At 35.9% G+C, this 20327-nt stretch overlaps 1 pseudogene; it reads right to left on the bottom strand.

Moving 5' to 3' along the window:
• Positions 1-272: 272 nt before the first annotated feature.
• On the bottom strand, positions 273-18654 carry LOC145126823 (uncharacterized; annotated as a pseudogene).
• Between the last annotated feature and the right edge of the window lie 1673 nt (positions 18655-20327).

The following is a 20327-nucleotide window of genomic DNA, read 5'->3' as shown; positions in this document are numbered from 1 at the left end:
TCTAACAGCAATGTAATTGTTATAGTGTTATACCAAGATTCTGCTCTCCCATTCATATATAGGCTAGCCAAATCAACTCTTTGTGAATCTGGAATCTTACAAAGATTGAAGTATTTTGTGCATTTTTCTAACCAATCTCTAGGTTGACGGCCATTAAATGTTGGAAATTCCAATTTAGGCGTGAAATTAAAGGTTCTCGGAGACTGGTTGTTGAGAATACCTGATTGATTAGAAGTTCCTGTAATTACAAATTCGTTCCCGATTTCACTAGGTCATCTTTCTTGATTCTTCATGAATTGAAAGATTTCCGCCATTTGAGATCTATGTTCAGCGATTTCAGCCTTCTGTACTGCCATTTGTTCTTGCAGAAAGATCCTCTGTTCCGCTAATTGTTGTTCCAAAGCTTTCATTCGATCGTCCATTGCTTCTTGTTGTTGATGGACTACCGTTGCGTTTTTACCTCGAGCCAGATTGACAAGTAGAATTACAGGATCAAAGAAACAAGCTCTGATACCATTGATGTAGGACGCAGGAAGCTACCATGTATTTATGAAGAATCGGAGCTTCGATATACTACACGAGAATCATTTGAGATAGAGAGAGAGAGAGAAGAGGGAAATATTTGGGGAAAAACTTTATTGAATCGATAACCATTTTCACGCAGCTGTACATTCTATTTATACCCTCAAGACATTACTAACAACTTTCATCTATATTGACATTTACATTTATGCCCCTCTTGTAACTAACTTTATAACAACTAGCCCTATATCAATATATAACTCAGCAGGGTACGAGTCTCGTTATCGGTTCAATATCAACCGAACAACTTTGTTCGGTTGTTCCTTTTTTCTTTTCTTCATCATCTTTATTTGTTGAGAAAGCGGGTCTTCTAGGCATAGGCACACTTACATATTCGTTTCTTAGCATGGCTGAAACTTCCAACATTGTTGGCCTTTGTTCCCATTTTTCTTCCACACATAGCAAGGCCACATGTATGCATCTTGTTAGTTTATACCTTGAAAATGCATCATCCAATGAAGGCTTCATGAACTCCATGCCTCTACCATCTTTCCATAAAACATACGCCTGAAATTATTCATTCGTAACTCAAAATATCAAAAATTGTAGTTTTTGTCCTACTGACATTCGTGTCAGTCCCAAGTCTCAATAAACAGTATAATCCGTTATGTACTGTCATGTATGTCATGTCTTGCATAGAAAACGAGGCCCATGGAGGCTATGATAGTTATGATAGTCAGGTAACTTACATATTCTAGGATATTTAGGTTTTGATGTGGTCCATAGACATTGTAGTTCTTATTTCCACTTATGATTTGCAAAAGGAGAACACCAAAGCTATAAACATCATATTTTCCGGAGTATATACCTTGTTTTATATACCCAGGAGGAACACATCCGCTACATGAAACATAAAATGTGAAATTTGTGGTTATATTTACCAAATTTTACGTCAAATAATGTTTTTAAGTATTTGTTCTATATGAAAGTGGGACTAGTATAATATATGAATGTTGAATTGTATCTTTTAAGCATACTTACTACGTTCCAACAATGTGGTCAGTGCTTGCTTCAATTTCATTGTTTTAAAAGCTTTTTGCTATTCCAAAATCCGAAATTTTAGGCTTCATATTTGCATCAAGTAAAATGTTGCTAGCTTTCAAGTCTCTGTGAACTATTGTTAGTCTTGAGTACTCTTGAAGATAGAGGAGTCCTTTGATTATGCCTTCAATTATATTAACCCATTTCTCCGAATTCAACATCAACCTTCTACTTGGATCTACACAAGTAAATTGTATATTACTATCAATTAAATGCAAAAATATTTGTTTACTATAGCATCCTGCTACTTCTTTTTCTTCCTATTACACCTTCACATTTTGAAAAATCCACCATGTTATAATGATGTCATCCAAATCCAAAACAATTTACATTACTATAATTTGGTAGACTTTTCAAAAATGTCCTTATAAGAAAAAAATAAAGTTTTGTTGATTTATAATTAAGGAATATAATAGATTTCTCACCAAAGAGGTAGAAATCTAAGCTTTTATTCGGCATGTATTCATATATCAACATCTTTTCTTCCCTTTCAGTGCAGAAACCCAAGAGTTTTACCAGTTTCACATGTTGTAGTTTTGTTGCAAATGTAACCTCGTTTTTGAACTCCTCAAATCCTTGTCTAGAACTTTGTGAAAGTCTTTTTACTGCTATTTCTTGTCCATTTGATAGTTTTCCCTAGTGAAATCACAAGGAAATATTATACCAAAATCATGTTACTATACCCATCACCTATAATAATTAACCCCTAGTATTTTTTTTATCGAGTAAATGCAATAAATAGCAAATGTATTAAAATTTATTTGTAAAATAAATAAATACCTTATAAACCGGTCCATATCCACCCTCATCAAGCTTATTTTCTTCAGAAGAACTATTTGTAGCTTCTCTTATGTCAACAAAGCTAATTACCTGATCATTGTGATATGATGATTTGACACTATTCTTCATCTCGTTCACTATTAAAACAAAATTTGAAAATGTTAACTTAAAGATTTTTCATTTACTTTTAATTTATACGCAGTAAATTAAACAAACATGACTTTTCAGGTTAAATAGATAAAATGTCGTATTTACTACTAATGTCAATTATTTCTATTTCAAGAATAATATTTGATCAATTAACCTATCTCGGAATAGTAAAAGATCTACCTTTTAAAATAATCTTTTTTCTCATGTAACATGTGATACAACCAAGTATCAAGATAATGGATGCAAATGTGCACAAAGTAATCTCCAATTTCTTTTTGTGATGGTTGTATTTATCTTCCTCTTGTGCTGCAAAATTTGTCAAGTCATACATTACTTTCCAAACAATATTTTTTTGTTACAAAGGACAAGATTGACTGTATTCGATATGATTGTACTGAATTTGACAAGACTGGCTGTATTCGATATGATTGTACTGAATTTGACAAGACTGACTGTATTCAATATGATTGTACTGAATTTGACAAGACCGCACTGATGGCTACATTTCATGATGAGAAGGGTTTTCACGTCTTTACACAAAATTTTCAATTTTATTGTCACACCCCCAAACCAAGGATGGCGGAAACGTCCGGGGGTGGAGGACTTCATGTATAGTATCATAACAATAATTGCAATAGTGATCAAAGTAAACACAACCAACATAAATATAATTGAAAAAGTTACACCATAGTATAAGTTTTACATGTTTCTAAATCAATTACATTATGTTGACAAAAACGAAATGTTTGACGCCTTAGCGTTCCATCCTCAAAAGCCGCTTGTTACCTGTTTTACCGATTCCCTGATAATACAAGTAGTTTTGAAAAGTGTCAACAATTAAGTTGATGAGTTCATAAGCTTTTGAATGAAATGTTGAAATCCTTCCTTTGTAAGAGTAAGTTTGTTCTAGAAAAATCCAATATTTTCCCTTTTTAAAATGTATTGTGGCCTCAAATGTCAAGGCCCATAATGTACTAGTATTTTCCAAATAAGTTGTAAAATTATGCAAGTTTAAATCGACATAAACTCGTTTAATTAAAGGAAAAACCCCGTAAATCTTATGTTTTGTTAATACCCCATGTGAGTTATTATAACCATGCTAAGACTCGGTCGGCCTTGTAATACGACGTTCTTCAGGCGTCGCAAAGTTAAATGACATTTGTCACTTCAGACCTGCCGGTCTAGCTGTTGCATGCAGCTCAGGTGTGGGTTTGTCAGACCCAATATAGATCTATACACAATTATCACGCTCTTCCTACAAGAGACTCTGGTTACAATTACAGGACTTTTGATTTCGTTACTTTAGAAGTAACGTGAAGCGATTGTCTCACAAATTTATTCATTAACAGATTTACGTAAAGTGAACTAATGTTCCCTTTTTGTCGAGATGTACTCTCTCGTGATGTGATGTAAATGAAACATAAACTATATCTATTATAGTTTATCAAAATGTTTGTAATGTATATGTAACATAAACTATATCTATTATAGTTTATCAAAATGTTTGTAATGTATAGTAACTTTTTATGTGTAAGTAGATTCATAGCAAAAACATAACTATGTTTATTATGCCTAATCTTGTACTACTTGTAATAATAACGTTTCTTATTAATTAATATTTATCTTCTGTCATATAATTTTATCACAATAGAAAATACATGCAAAAATATGAATTTCTCAAGGTTTAACACTTTGCTCAACATGTTACAAAGTATTATGGAAGTTGTAAACTGTAAATTCGTTTTTACCATTTTTGCGCTGATTTAGAAAAATCACAGAAAATTCATACGAAACCGAAAACTAGATCCGTAAACTCTGAGAGTTTAGAAAGTGGGTCTAGTTTGTTCATAATTTTTATTATGATTTTTATAAGTTTCCATCTGGTGTGAAAATGTTCATATTCACAGACTGGTCCGAATTCATAGCTACAGTGATAGGTAGATTTGTAAAAATCACCATAAATTGTAGAAAAATCGTATGGAAACGTGAAAGTAGTCATTTTAAAGGTATGAACCTGAACTATTTGTATATTAAACAGTTTTGAAAGGTATTAAGTTTAAGGTAGTCAAAACAGTCCGTGAATAAGACTCAACTTTTCTGATGAAAGCTGTTGTTTGAGTTCAGTTGTGTTCTTGGTGTTTTAACTTGTATTCCCCCCCTAAAACTTGAAGAAAACATGAATATGTAGGGGTATGAACTCACCTTGTGTGATTTCAGTGGATGGATGATGAAGAAAGGAGGTGTTCAACTCAAGAACACTTAGAAGGTGCTTGAAGATTCGAAGATCTAACACACATATGATGATGTTTGTGTAAGATATCCATGATTTAAGTAGAAAGAAGGAGAAATAATCATGTGAGGAGTGATATTACTTACTAGGAGTAGATGAAGAACTTGTTATCAGCCTTGGATTTTTCGAGATTAGAGAGAGATAGTGAGAGAGAATGAGTTTTTGCTTCTTGGTGAAGTGTGAGTGAAATGGGAGGAGAGATGAGAATCTTTCTATCCTTGAGTCAAGACACTTGGCTGAAAAGAATGGGAAAAGGACAATGAAATGACCAGGTATGGTGGAATAGTAACTGGGGATGGTCTTGGAGTGGGTATGGGAGGTAACTTGTGTCCTTGCCCAAAGGATAAGTCAACACTCCACTCCATATCTTACCCACTATATTTTTAGTCTTAGATAATGATTACCCTCTAAATGTGATTACATTATGGAAATATGAGGCCTTATATGTCAAAATATAAGTTTGGGTGAAAATCCCGGGTTAAAATCACGAAAAACGGGCTCAAAACGCTAAAAATATTGAAAACCGGGTAAAAATTGCCAATATCGGAAATTCAGGGCCGGAGGTTCGGTCCTAGCCCTTAGAACCGAAAGTAGATGGGGAAACTGAGAGTAGGATTCGGCCTTCAGCTGCGCATCTCGGACCGAAGGTGGAGTCTCGGTCCCTTAGCAGGTTCGGTTCTCAAGAGGTGGTTTCGGTTCCTAAGAGGTTTCGGCTCCTTAAGAGGGTTCGGCTCCTTAAGAGGTTTCGGCTCCTTAAGAGGGTTTGGCTCCTTAAGGCTGTTTTTCGCGTAAACTTCCGTTTTCGAGCGGTTTTCGATTAAATTAAGGGTCGGGATGTCCCGAGTGATTATAAGAAGTTGAGAGAGATTTTGAGAGAGATTTGGGAGAGATTTCACACACTTGGAGAGATTTCTCATTCAGAGAGAGATTTGGGAGAGATTTCACATAGTTGGAGAGATTTCTCATTCAGAGAGAGATTTGGGAGAGATTTCACATACTTGGAGAGATTTCTCATTCAGAGAGAGATTTGTGAGAGATTTCACATACTTGGAGAGATTTCTCATCCAGAGAGAGATTTAGGAGAGATTTCACATAGTTGGAGAGATTTCTCATTCAGAGAGAGATTTGAGGTAGAGAGAGATAGAGTGAAAGAGATTGGGAGAGATTTCTTTTGTGACCTTTTTGAGTGTTTGGCTTTATAACGCAAGGTCCGTAAACTCCGTTAAGCCATGTTTAGGGTTCTTACACTCCCCCGAAGGGTATGCAATAATGTTTTATCGTTTTGCTACCTCACTTACCCCGATTAGGGTTCAAGAAATCTAAAAATACGAACTTTCCAAGTGATGATTTCTTATTAAAATAATGAGTTGTACAGTAATTACATAAAGTAAACCCTAGAATACAAGGGTTAGTTGAGTTGGCCGGTTTGACTTGTTGACTTTATTTGACTTTGACTTGACTAGAATTTGACGGTTGTAACATTTATCATGTAGACAGACTGAGTCCAATGCATCTTAAAGATAGTAAAAACATATTACCAGCAGCCTTGGAGAGTTCCCAGTTGTAATCATTAGCCACCTCCCATGCATTATAACCAAGAAGTCCTTTTGCTTTTGCATAAGCAACTTTAGATCTTATAGCTTCAACATCATCGAACCCAATCCAAAAAGAACCAATTTCACAATAATTTATCACATATGTCGAATTGTACACTGGTTTCACCCCGTAACTTTTGAGGTACTTCTTAGTCATAGCTCACTGACCCATCTCTAGTAACGGCCATACCTTTAGCAGGTGCTCCAATGGCAGAATTTGTAGGGTCCACAAATGTCCACGCATACCCATGGTAAGCTAACCCCAACACCCGTTTGCTACTCGGTAACCCTCGTTTCAACCATTGATTTATACCATACTCTGTATTCACCCGGCTGGATGGATTATACAGAGCATTGTGGACGGCGGTGGAATTCCCCGTGAAAGGCGTATGATAGTCGTACGATCTAACATGCACCCAATCGAAGCTCCTGAAAACCTAGTCAATTGGGTAACTCACTTAATCGAGTTCAGGTGAGTAATGACCCGCTATTGTCAAGATCAATTTCTTTTGACTTGTACTTCCTTTCAACTCCGAATCCACAGCAACCCGCCACTCGTTGAATAAAACCCCTAAATTGCTCATGCTAATGTTTCCATTTGTGCTCAATAAAGTAGTGACATAAAGATCGAGTCCTTCAAACCCGTAAACCCTCGCTTATTTTATCGAAGACTCGATGAAATTGTTTCGATAAGTGGGGTTTTTGATCATCGTTAAAAAATCCGACGAATTGATCTCGTTGTTTTCATAGTCTCCATTTTGTGTCCATATTGAGAGAAGGGATGTAATCGATGGGTTGTTTCTTTTGATGGTGGAGGCGAAGGTGGAGACATAGGGCTCATCTGAGGCTCTCAAGAACAGCTCATGGGTGGAAGGATTGATGTAAGAGAAAGCACATATGAGGTGAGTGTATAGAGCCGAGTTTATGTTGGGAATGGGAAACTCGCTACCGGTGTACCAGTAACCGGCCTTGATGTAACGCCCGTAGATCCGGGCTAGTCAATTTAGAGATAATAGGGGTCGAAAACGACTTTTTGACAAAAGATTATTTAGAATAAATAATCTTAACCAAGTTGTAGAATACGTCTTAAGGGTTCCGTACATATAAAGAACGTTGAAATCCGAGTTATAACGAAGAAGTTATGGTACGTCGAAGTTTTATGGCAAAACCGGCACGACACCGGGAGACGTAAATAGTGAATTTACGATGGAGGACTTCTTAGCCTTATAAATCTAAACAAAAGTTGTAGTATACGTTAAACCGAGAACATACAAAAAAAGAACGCCCAAATCTGACTTCGTATGAGGAATTTATGAATTTTCTAAGATTTGGCTTAGCAGTGCACAGCCCGAAACTCGAATTTTAGATCGAGCGGTTTTTGGCCTACGCGACCTAAATGAGAGTTGAAGATCTCATTAATAGGAACCCAACAGTAAAAAGACAGATGAAAACGGAGTCCGTATGTAGAAGTTATGAATTTTACGCGGACATTTAACAGTATAATCTCCTCGTACTGTTAAATTTAAGATTGGTCGAGAATTAGCCGACGGAGTCAAAATGAAAGTTGTAGATCTTATTTTTACCTATGTGTGGATATAAATAATGTCGAAATCGGAGCTCGTATGCGAAAGTTACGGAGTTTAGAAGTCGGCAGGGTGCTGCTGCAAAAGGGGTGTCGTGACACAATCTTGGCCATTGCTTTCTCCCCAAGGCTTGCCACTAGATGGTGACATGTGGCACCAAGTTCAGCCATTTTTCACCCTATAAATAGAACCTATCACACCCTCATTTTCTTCACACCTTTCTCATTCTTTCTTCTCTTTACTCTCTCTCTAGAACCTCTCTCTAGCCCCGAAACCCCCCGAAAGGCCTAGGGAACCTCCCTTGCACGAGGCGGAAGCCCCGGAGTGCTCGACGACTCCGAGAAGAAGAGCTTTTCGGCTCGGGAACGCTGCTCCAAGCAAAGCCCGGTTTTCTATAAAAGCCGTTGTAAGTGAGCTACGTCTACGCTATTTTTAATATAGCTTTTATTTAATTATAGTAACGTTATTAGGAACTTATAATAAGTACTTGGGCTATTATTATGGGTTATATAAGTATTGTTTAACGCTTATATAATAGTAATAATAGCTAGACTATTAATTAGTCTCGGCGAATAATAGACTAAACTCTAGTGGTAATAATACTCGGTTTCGTCGAAGGAAATTATTTTTTTAAGAAGCGAACCGCTGTCTGAGTTCGGAATCACCACCTTTTCAAGTGAGTGCATAGTTACTTTGATCTTACACATAGATATGAAGTATTTAATATAAATTACGTGCTATGTGTGCATATTATCTGTGTTCTTGATATCTATGAGGGATGAACGATTTATACATATTTTAAATGATTTAAACTGTATATGTATTTTATATACGCAAATGTTGGGTAAAACATGGGTAGATGAAATAGTTGATGTGTGATAAAATGATGAGAGGCCTCAATGTTTAAGATGACCTAGCCATCTAGCGGAGTATAGATGACGACTACAGACTATTCTAGACAGTCCAGTGGAACACTAGCAGGCTCACAACCTGTAGGTGTTGTGAACGATGTGTTCACCCAGTGTACTCTAAACCCTGGCGATCATGCAGACTTGGTGCCTAAACCTTGGCGATCATGCAGACTTGGTGCCAAAACCCTGGCGACTATGCAGACTTAGTGTCTGTTGTATAAACCCTGGCGACTATGCAGACTTAGTGCCAAAACCCTAGCGACTATGCGGACTTAGTGCATGTTGTATAAACCCTGACGACTATGCAGACTTAGTGCCTAAACCCTGACGACTATGCGGACTTAGTGCCTGTTGTATAAATCCTGGCGACTATGCAGACTTACTGCCTAAATCCCTCTCTACTCTCTCTCTAAACCTCCCAAAACTCCCATAGCGGTAGAAGAAAGCCCCGGAGCGCTCGACGGCTCCGAGAAGAAGAGCTTTCGGCTCGGAAGTTCTACCCCTGCAGAGCGCGGCTTCTAGCCAAACCCCCTTGTAGGTAAGATACGCCTACCTAATTTTTAATATAGCTTTTATTTAAATATAGTAACGTTATTATGACCTTATAATAATTATTTGAGCTATTATTATGGGTTATATAAGTGTCGTTATAATATCTTTTTAACCACTCGCGGTACGGGGAATCCGGTTTGAAGGGCCGCCTGGGTTTTTGGATTTCAAAAGTGCTATATGTTGGGTTATGAGCATTCTAACACTCCTAAGTGTACATGCAACCCTAAATACCTTGGATCTATGTTTTCTCTATTATACATACAATTATGAACATCCAAGGTATTATCCTAATCTAGCATACAAAATAATAAATATAACAAGATAGAATACATACCTCTTTGATGTAGAATGTCTTCATGAAGCTTGAGTGCCTAGTGCCCCAAGTGTGACACCTCAAATGGTTCACACAACACCAAATACACTTGGAATATCTTGAGAGAAACTTGAACACTCCTTGAAATCGTCTAGCCCTCACACTCACACATTAGTGCCCGATTTCTTGAGCCATGGGATTCTTTTATATGGTGGCTATTAGGGTTACACCATGTAACTCATAACTTTACCCATTCCTTATGCTCCATGGATTTTAACCTCCATGGAGTATCCATGGGTCACCCCATGGACTTAGTCCAACATAAGGAATCTTGGATCACAAGCCCACATACATAAGAATGAATGATTTACACAATCAACCCATATATTTAATTAGTCTCCTTTTGATCACTTAATTAATTCCAAATTAATTCTTGATCAATACTAATTAAATAACCTTATTAATATATATCAGAACTTATAATATATTAACAAACCTTAAGTGTTATTTCTCTCATTATAGTCTATCCAAATGCATGATGCCATGCAACCCAAATGGACCATGCCGGGTCGGGTCAAGTCTTACCAATTATAGTTATGGACTTAGACATTAATCCAACAGTCTCCCACTTGGATAAGTCTAAAACTATTATTGCGTATGACTTCAGGAACCGATCAGCAATCGTAGCTCTCAAAAGCTTCTGTCGAACTCTGACCTTGTCGATGAACTCTGACCTTTGTCAATGACTTGTCCATTAGATAACGGATCATATATTCCTCCATTCTAGATATCATATGGACTGAGACATGGATTATCAATCATTCATGATGACTGACTGATTGAACAAATCAAATCAGTCCTGGCTTGGCCAAGCACTCACATGTATCATCTTTAAATCATCGAGGGGCCCACAGATATCGCTTTTATCCCGAAGGTAAAAGGAATGGATAAACTTCGACTCATATGGCTTGTTCTACTACTTGTTGAATCATACACAAAGGCACGTTTTATAACATCGAGTTACCAATGCGTTTTCGTGCAATCAATGTATAACCAACTCATAGTAACAACTCATATCTCTAGGTTTGAAGAATATAAGATATTATCGTCTCATGATCACTCGTGATAAAATCAATGAAGTGATTCAAATGAGCGCGAGTTGAATCCAATACTCAGAACTTATGAGCACTCATGAGTGTTGTAGCACCACTTTGTCCACCAACTTGGACCTCTACAAACCAACCCATGACAGTCTTGATTCATATCTATTTCCAACATATGACCGACTGTGGATGGTTTGAATAACTTAATCATTCAGGAAGAGCGACTTAGTTATTCTGGAAGTCAAAACATGCAAAGTGAAACACAAGAATAAATGAATCAAATATGGTATCAAACCCTATGAATATAAATAAACACTTTTATTTATCACCATATTGATTACTCATTATTCATTGTTTCGGTTTTATCAACTTTATACTTGAATTTAAAACAATAGTTGTCCCATGCTCCAAGCATGTGCACTATGTTTTCTAAACACTAGTCATGCCATACACCAAGTATGCATATTATGTTTGTATATGATCGTTACTTTGTAAAATAGATCAATTGAACATCACTCCAATGATCCTCTTTTCACAGTCCCAAATCCTTACTGCAAATGCAAGAATTCCAAATTCATGCCATTTACTGAAATCTGTTAGATTCTAAACTTATATGCATTGATCCTCTTAATGATTATGCACAAAGTCAGAAAGACTTGACAATAATCGTTACAGAGCATTCCAAAGGAGATCAGCTCCTTGGAAACATCCTTCTTTCATTAAGTTTCCTAATCTTACACAGATTGAATAATTTCTAACTTTGAAACATTTCCATATTCCATTTTGACTATCACTTCTGAACAAGAGTTGCCTCCTTACAGATTATGTCAATATGGTCCTTCCAGAATTAACATTATACTTCCAACTGTCCTTGAGCAACCAATCTTTGGTAAACCTTAGATTGTCCTCGACAATTGCTTAATCATTTTAGTCATATCCAATTCTAGACCTTTTCCCTTCATAATGCTCCAAGCATTTGGAAAATTTTAGAAGGGATGAATATAACACATGTAATCGATCCTATATCCGAAGCATATGGGACACGATTCATGATGTCTCACATAAAGACTAAACCAGTCTTTTGCTATAATATTTCCATTTCAATTTGCCAAGTTCTCAAAATTCAGATTATGAAAAGGTATGCCGTAATCATAATCGAATTTTAGAATGCAAATAATGGACCCATATATAGAATTTCCTTATGTTGAGCCATTCCAACATGAAATTCATATATATATCCTTGATTAAATACGATTAAAATCTCAATCTAAGCTTTTAGAATTGAAATGAAGTATAATTTCCTCTCCTTTAATTATAGCAAAACAACTTTTTCAACCCCTGCAACCTCACGAATTGAAACTTTTGTTTTATATAATTAACATTGCTAACTTGCAACCTTTGTCATAATTATCATGCTCCCACTAACATGATGATTATTAGCATAACACTTATGCTCCCACTAGCTTTGACATGTACTCAGAAATCAGCTGACTTTCTTACCAAAGTTCAGATTTCTGATACTAGATTGTTTTGATAAAACTTTATCAAAATCATACACCTCTCTTAGATAGCTCACATGTGTGTCTAAACAATTTTAGAACTATGAAAAGGGATGCCGTAATCATAGTCTCAATTGTTTAGACCTTTGCCACTTCTCACAAGTCCATGTTAGTGTGCCGGTAAACCACACACGCTCCACTAACGACTTTGAGAATGCAAATATCACAATTGCTATCTAGCTAAAATCTACTTAGTGAAAGTGTTTCCTCACCATCATTTTCATGAATCGGAGAGAAACCTTATGACACTTAGATTTAATAGTGTATGTGTTCTTATCCATGTGAATTTGTCAAAACCATAATCACAAGACAAGGTTAGTGACAAATCCAAACTCATATTGATTAAACTTGTGCAATCTTAAATTCTTGCCATTTGGCAGCTCAGGTGCTTGCCATTGCTTCCAAGTAGTTGTGCAACCAATTGAGAACTCTCAGAACTCCTATGCAAAGCCAACTTGAATAGGCACAAAAATTTCAACACGATAGGTTATAAACCTCAAGTCGTGTGCTAGTGAAGGACTTTAGGTTTTATTCTTGATTAAGTCTTGAAACTTTCAAGAGCTTTAAGACTCCCACTGTCCTCTTGACATATAAGACTCCCTTGGTCAAATATTCAAGAGATAGTGCGGATTCTTTATCAAGACTAACACTTTACACAATTGGCCTAAGTTGGTCTCTGTTTTATCCAAAACATCACAACTTACCAATTTCAAATGTACAAGAGTAGATAACCTTTTACTCTTACATTTGACTAGTGTTAACAAACCCTCTTTAAGATATGTCACTCAAGTTACAATCTTGGAGTATGACTCTAAGAATTGTTTTGGAACGAAGTATGACTCATCTTTTTGATTTAACCATTTCAACAATTCATGACTCCTCTTCTTAGTCATAAGAATGCACTAAGATGACTTTAGAGGACCAATTGTGATATGGTATCTTAATCATTAAGATGATCATAAACATGATACTAAAGTACTCTCCCATCTTTTCAGATTTGAGAAACTTTTATCTTTCTGCCATACTTTGATTCTTCTTATTCGTTCTGTCTCACATTGAAACTTCTCCAATGCTACAGACTTATACTTAAACTTATAAGTATAACCATATTTACTGAACTTAAGTAAATCATGACGAATAGTCTTCTTGATCTTTTGTGGTGGACTTGACCAGTGCACAAGAATGTGTACTCGATCCCTTAGTCCTTTCCTTATTCATATAAGGAATTAGTCTTAATTTTCCAAGCTGAAGGTTCTCATTCATCATACTATACAACTTGCATGATTCCAAGTTTCGGTCCAATTGAACCTTGGGTGATGAGAATCTTTCCTTATTTGGTAATATTAGACACCACCACAACCGAAAGAATCAAATCCATTTTTCCAAAATTGCTATCAATGGAATCTTATAAGCAACAACTTTTCACAAATGTCATTGTAAGGATACTTAAAATAAATAAAATCAAAACCTTTTTCTTTTATTTTAAAACTTTGCGGAAAAACTTATCCTTACAATCCATATGAAAACCTTGTTGTTATCTATTCCTAAGCAATATAAATATCATAACTCTTAAGTAATAGCCCAAAATTCTGATCACCGAACCATGCGATTGAAATCCATCTTCGCGATCAGAATCAGCATGTACTTAATAGAGTTAGACAATGGACTTTACCTGAAGTAGAGCCAAACTTATTGACTTTAACATCCTTAGGTAAATTTGGCAGCTTCGTAACCAATGCCCCTTCCTTTGGCAATAGTTACCTATGGACCCTTGATAATGGGACTATCTCAGACTTCGCCTCTCTCTTTACCATTGGGTCAACCGAGTTGACTATGGCCGATCCCTTTCCATTGGGAAGAGAGAGCTTTACTGGATATCCAATGTCATCATTGTCAATGTCCATAGCGTTTTAGGAAGTTGATCTTAGCAAATAGATAAGATCATTAAGGGTCTTGTCTTAGTCTGTTTCATAGGATTCCCAAAAGAACTCACTATGTGACTTAGAAAGTAGTTGAGCCACCAACTTTCTCAAGACTTTGACACCCAACTCTCCCGGCTTGTCAATATGTGACTACATCTCCAAGATGTGATCACACCTAGACCTTGCCTTGCCAATAGGGCTTGAGTGACCTTAAGCTTTTTAGGAACTTGTGGGTTAGGGAGAATAATTGGAGGTGAAAGAAGTATGATATCCATGGGACATCATCTTCATTTAGGAAAGCTTGTTTCAAGAGATTTGGGAAGATCATAAATGTCTAGACCAGACATCTTTTTGGGAGATATTCAAGATAGTTGATTTAAAGTCCTTAATATGACACCCAATATGAAATATTAAGGCTAGGACCCAACAAACTATTTTATAACTTAGAAGAGGGATGCCGTAATCCAAGCTATAAAATATTTGAAGGTAGGTGAATGACGATTCACCAATTTCCACCATGAAAAACGAAATAATTTATTAGGTTTTAATTGGATTTGAAAGTCCTAGATCTTTGAGATTCATTGAACTGTTCAAAGGCATGTTTCAATCTCGAGTGTGCCCTTCAGGTTTTGTGACTGGGATGCCGAGGATCACAAAACAAGGTGTGAATAACCATGCAAATATACTTGGTACCCTTAATATTTACCCCTTAATCAGTGTGCCGGTTAACCACACACGCTCCACCGATACTATGATAAATATTAAGTTACCCTTTGCGTACCTTGTTAAGTCCAGGTTAGTGTGCCGGTTAACCACACACGCTCCACTAAAGACTTAAGCAAAGTGCAAAGTGTAATTTCATGGGTTAGCACCAAATTCACATTTTCCTAAGTAACTAAGATTGGGTATTAATAAGAGTTTAGTTACTTAGTATTTATCATTAATACTTTTAATGAAAGGAGAATTATAGTCCTTGTCCTACCCGTTCGGCTAACGACCCTCCACCAGTCAAGGAAGCGGTGGGTGAGAGTGGACACCCATTAAACTGCCATTTTATAGGCAGTAACCTTATACCCCCCTTATAGACCGGCTTCGTGAATGAGGCCTACTAACGGTAAGACTGACTTTACTCTTATACATATATATAAATATTATTAACTTATAATATTATAAAGTATAAGGGTTGAATTTTAACTTTTAAAATTCTAAGGGCTAACTTGGAATTAAAGTATTCATAAGTGAAAACTTTTCAAATTCCAAAACTTGAGGGCAAGTTTTGAAACTATTTAAAACTAATTAATTCCATAACTTATGAGTTTAAAGTAGTTTTAATTAAAAAAAAAAAAATTTTTCAAGTTCCATAACTTGAGGACAAGTTATGGAAGACTTTAAACTAATTAATAAAAAAAATAACTTTTTTTTATTGTAACTTATGGAACTAATTAAGGTTACACTTTTTTTTAATTTAATGAAGAGACTCTTGAACCTCCATAACTTGAGGACAAGTTATGGAGTCATAAAACCATTTAATTAGAACTAGACTCTTCATTTTGTAACCTTTGCCAACTTTTATGAGTTTTATGATTCTTAAATGTGACTTTTCATATAACTTGAGGACAAGTTACAAAAACACACTTTGGAATCAACTCTTAGCTTAAAATGGATTGAAAACAACTATTTCACACAACTTTTATATTAATCTAAGAACCTCATAAGAACAAGATAATTCAAATCATCAATCTTCAAGAAATTAGCATGAACATACAAACTAATACAAATCTTGAAATTATGACAATTATCTTAGAAATTGGATTAGCATGAACATTACCACATCAAAAACAAGTTTACAAAAACATCTTAGGGTAATGTTCCTAGTCCAATTCCAGCCAAAACAATCGAATATATGCATCCAACTCGATTTTTCAGCTACTTTTGCAAGTATAACAAGAAAACAAACCAGGCTATGATACCACTGTTGGGTTATGAGCATTCTAACACTCCTAAGTGTACATGCAACCCTAAATACCTTGGATCTATGTTTTCTCTATTAGACATAAAATTATGAACATCCAAGGTATTATCCTAATCTAGCATACAAAATAATAAATATAACAAGATAGAATACATACCTCTTTGATGTAGAATGTCTTCATGAAGCTTGAGTGCCTAGTGCCCCAAGTGTGACACCTCAAATGGTTCACACAACACCAAATACACTTGGAATATCTTGAGAGAAACTTGAACACTCCTTGAAATCGTCTAGCCCTCACACTCACACATTAGTGCCCGATTTCTTGAGCCATGAGATTCTTTTATATGGTGGCTATTAGGGTTACACCATGTAACTCATAACTTTACCCATTCCTTATGCTCCATGGATTTTAACCTCCATGGAGTATCCATGGGTCACCCCATGGACTTAGTCCAACATAAGGAATCTTGGATCACAAGCCCACATATATAAGAATGAATGATTTACACAATCAACCCATATATTTAATTAGTCTCCTTTTGATCACTTAATTAATTCTTGATCAATACTAATTAAATAACCTTATTAATATATATTAGAACTTATAATATATTAACCAACCTTAAGTGTTATTTCTCTCATTATAGTCTATCTAAATGCATGATGCCATGCAACCCAAATTGACCATGCCGGGTCGGGTCAAGTCTTACCAATTATAGTTATGGACTTAGACATTAATCCAACACTATATGCCAAAAATGATCCTGCCCTCCGGTGTTTTATGTCTGGCCCCTGTCTGTACATAGTGGTTGGAAAACATTGTTTAAACGCTTATATAATAATAATAATAATAAGACTAATAATTAGTCACGGTAAATATTAGACTAAAATCTAGTGGTAATAATACTAGGTTTCGTCGAAGGAAATTATTTTAAAGTAAACGAAGCGCTGTCCGAGTACCGAGTCACCACCTTATCAAGTGAGTGCATAGTCCCTTTCATCTTACACATAGATATGAAGTATTTAATATAAATTACGTGCTATGTGTGCATATTGTCTGTATACTTGCCGTCAGTGCTGGGTGAAAGATTTTTATACATGTTTTAAATTATTTAAACTGTATATGTATTTTATATCTACAAAATGTGTTGGGTAAAACATGCGTAAATGAAATAGTTGTTGTGTGACAAAAACAAAATGATGAGAGGTGATATAGACCATGAGATAAGGCTGAGAGGTAAACCATGAGATAAGCCTTTTACCCATGTGTTGGCCCCGTCACTCAACAGAGTATGGATGACAACCACAGACTATTCTAGACAGTCCAGTGGACAGTGGACACTAGCAGGCTCGCAACCTGTACGTGTTTTGAACTGTGTGCTCACCAGCTGTACTCTAAAAACCCCTTGACATGTGTTGTGAGAGGAGTCTCGGAATCGATATTGTCGATAAAAGAGAATAACCCTGGCGACTATGAGACTCAGTGCCTATTGAGTAAACCATGGCATCGATGGACTTCGTGCTGATTCCTTAGGATAATCCTTAGGAATGAATGAACGATGAATAGCTTATTCTTAGGGTAGATCCTTAAGAGTAAATAAGATAACGGGGATGGGTAATTGGTTGATTGATTGTTTGATGATTAAACATAATGATTATATTATTATGGGTTGAAAACCCTATGTACTCACCAGGTTTCCCAACCTGACCCACTCAAGCTTATTTGTATCACAGGTGTCGATATGAAGCTACTTTACACTGAGAGATTTAAAATAGATGTAGATCACTAGTGTAAATGAATGTAAGTTCTGTTTATGCTTATGTTTCTGTATTGACGATGAAATCCCAAGGTTTTGAAAATGAATAAAAATACATTTCTTCGGAAATGCTTTGATAATGTATTTATCATGTTTTTCTGGGAACAAATTCCGCAACATTTTTATTAAAAGAGGTACTCTGATTTTTATAAAGCATAAACAAAATCGGTCTTTTCTGGCCGTGAAAATGGGGATGTCACACTTAATCCATGTTTGTTGTGTTGTTGAAGTGTGGAAGATGAAGAGGAGTATGAGGGGTATGATAGTCATTAATTTGGTAATGAAGACCTTTTTTGGTGCATATTTTTAGTAGCAAAATTTCGGTTTTCAATGTTTCTTATTTGGGTAGGTGAAAGAAAGAAAAAAAGTAGTAGGTTTTATCATTTTATAGGGAGTGTGAGGTACTGTGTTTTTGTTTTTCCATTTTCTCATAGTACAATTCAACCTTTTTACGTATCAACTCATCTTCTTTAAGAATCTTCATGTGAAAGAAGCCACTAGGTGGACCATTAACTTTATTTATAAGGACTTGAATTTATGTCCTTCCAAATTTAGTTTATTGCCTATACATATAAACAGATAGACTTAACTAGTTCGAGTTTGTTAGGTTCTAAGCTTGATTTAACACCTCGTTTCCGAGTTCAATTTAAGGAGAGAAAAGAAAAGAAATGGGTGGAAGTGAGAGGAAAGTAAAAGAAATTGGTGTTCCTGTGACAACCCGAATTTTTTTTGGTTTTAAGACCCAGTCAATCAACTCAACTGAGTGTCAAACTCATTAGTACTGAGTTCTAGCCCGGTAAAAGGTCATTCTAAGGAGTTTTGAGCTTAATACACTTAAGGAATAAGTGTTAGAAAGTACCTGCTAGAGCCACAGTGTAGCAAATCAAACCTTAACCTCATCTAAATGAGTTCACGGCCACAAGACCATGAGTTTACGGCCGTAAACTCATGTGGCCGTAAACTCAAGTGTATATATATGATACTTGGCCATTTCTAGTCATTTCTTCCTTCCTTGGCCGATTTTCCTTCAAATCCTCTCAAGTATCATCAAGACTTTCTTCCAAGATCTTCATATAAGTAAGTATTCTTCCTAGATTTGTTGATGCATCTCTTAATCTAGTCTCCTTCCATGATTTCATCCATGGAAATCATTCTTTTCTTAGATCTTCAAGTTTCACCAAGAACACACACTAGTGTTCTTGGCCAAAACCGAACATTTCAAGCTTCTAGATCGTAAGTACTCTCTCCTACACTACATATCTACTAGGAAGCCTTGAATCACACCCTTGAAACATGCCTTTTCCCAAGAACATTTTGAGTTTACGGCCCAAGATCTTCCTTGGTCGTAAACTCAATGTTGAAGCATGTATGGACCATAAACCCTATAAGATGCAAAGCTAGTGACCCAGAACCCTTCCTTGATGATTGTAGGACCTTAAACCACATTCACTTCATAATGTCCATGAGTTTACGGCCGTAAGCTCCATGCTTGGCCGTAAACTCATCAAAAGCCTCATTGAAGGTGGTCTTTCTCGTCCTTGTGTAGAGAAAAAGTCCCTAAGGCTTCCCTAGCTTTCAAACCAACACTTAGCCATGTTTGACCATGAGTTTACGGTCGTAAACTCCCTTGGGCCGTAAACCCATGGTAGTAAACTCATGTTAGTACCATTTCACTTTCCTTTGTTGAATCACATGTGATTCCAACACTTGGTCAAAGTGTTTCCTAGTCCCGGAAGGTGTTTCCTTTCATATAGTTGTTTATAAACACTATATTCATGTCAATATGTGTCCTTCATTCGTGGAACTTCTCATCCTTACATGCATACCCGTTGAATCACCCACATCAGGTGAGTTCATACCCTGTAATGAATCTTTTAACTGTTTTAACTGTTTTAAGGGGGGAATACAAGTTGAACACAATGATAATTGTGTAAATGTTTGTTATAAACATCTTTCAAAATGTTACTTATGTCAGTTATAAGTTGTCAAAACATTTCAAAAACTCTTTTAAAGTTATGATACTTTATAGTTATACAAAACTCCGTTTTTAAAGTACAAACATAACTTAGTAGATAAACGAGTCTTTTCAGTAACAGTCCAAGTAGAACATTAGTAAACTATAATAGGTATAGTTTAGGAGAATTCTATTCATTACTT

This window comes from Lactuca virosa, chromosome 7 (assembly GCF_052849685.1).
Source record: "Lactuca virosa cultivar CGN04683 chromosome 7, Lactuca_virosa_CGN04683_v6, whole genome shotgun sequence".
NCBI lineage: Eukaryota > Viridiplantae > Streptophyta > Magnoliopsida > Asterales > Asteraceae > Lactuca > Lactuca virosa.
Note: the sequence above shows the minus strand (reverse complement) of the source record. Positions and strands in the feature narration are given on the sequence as shown.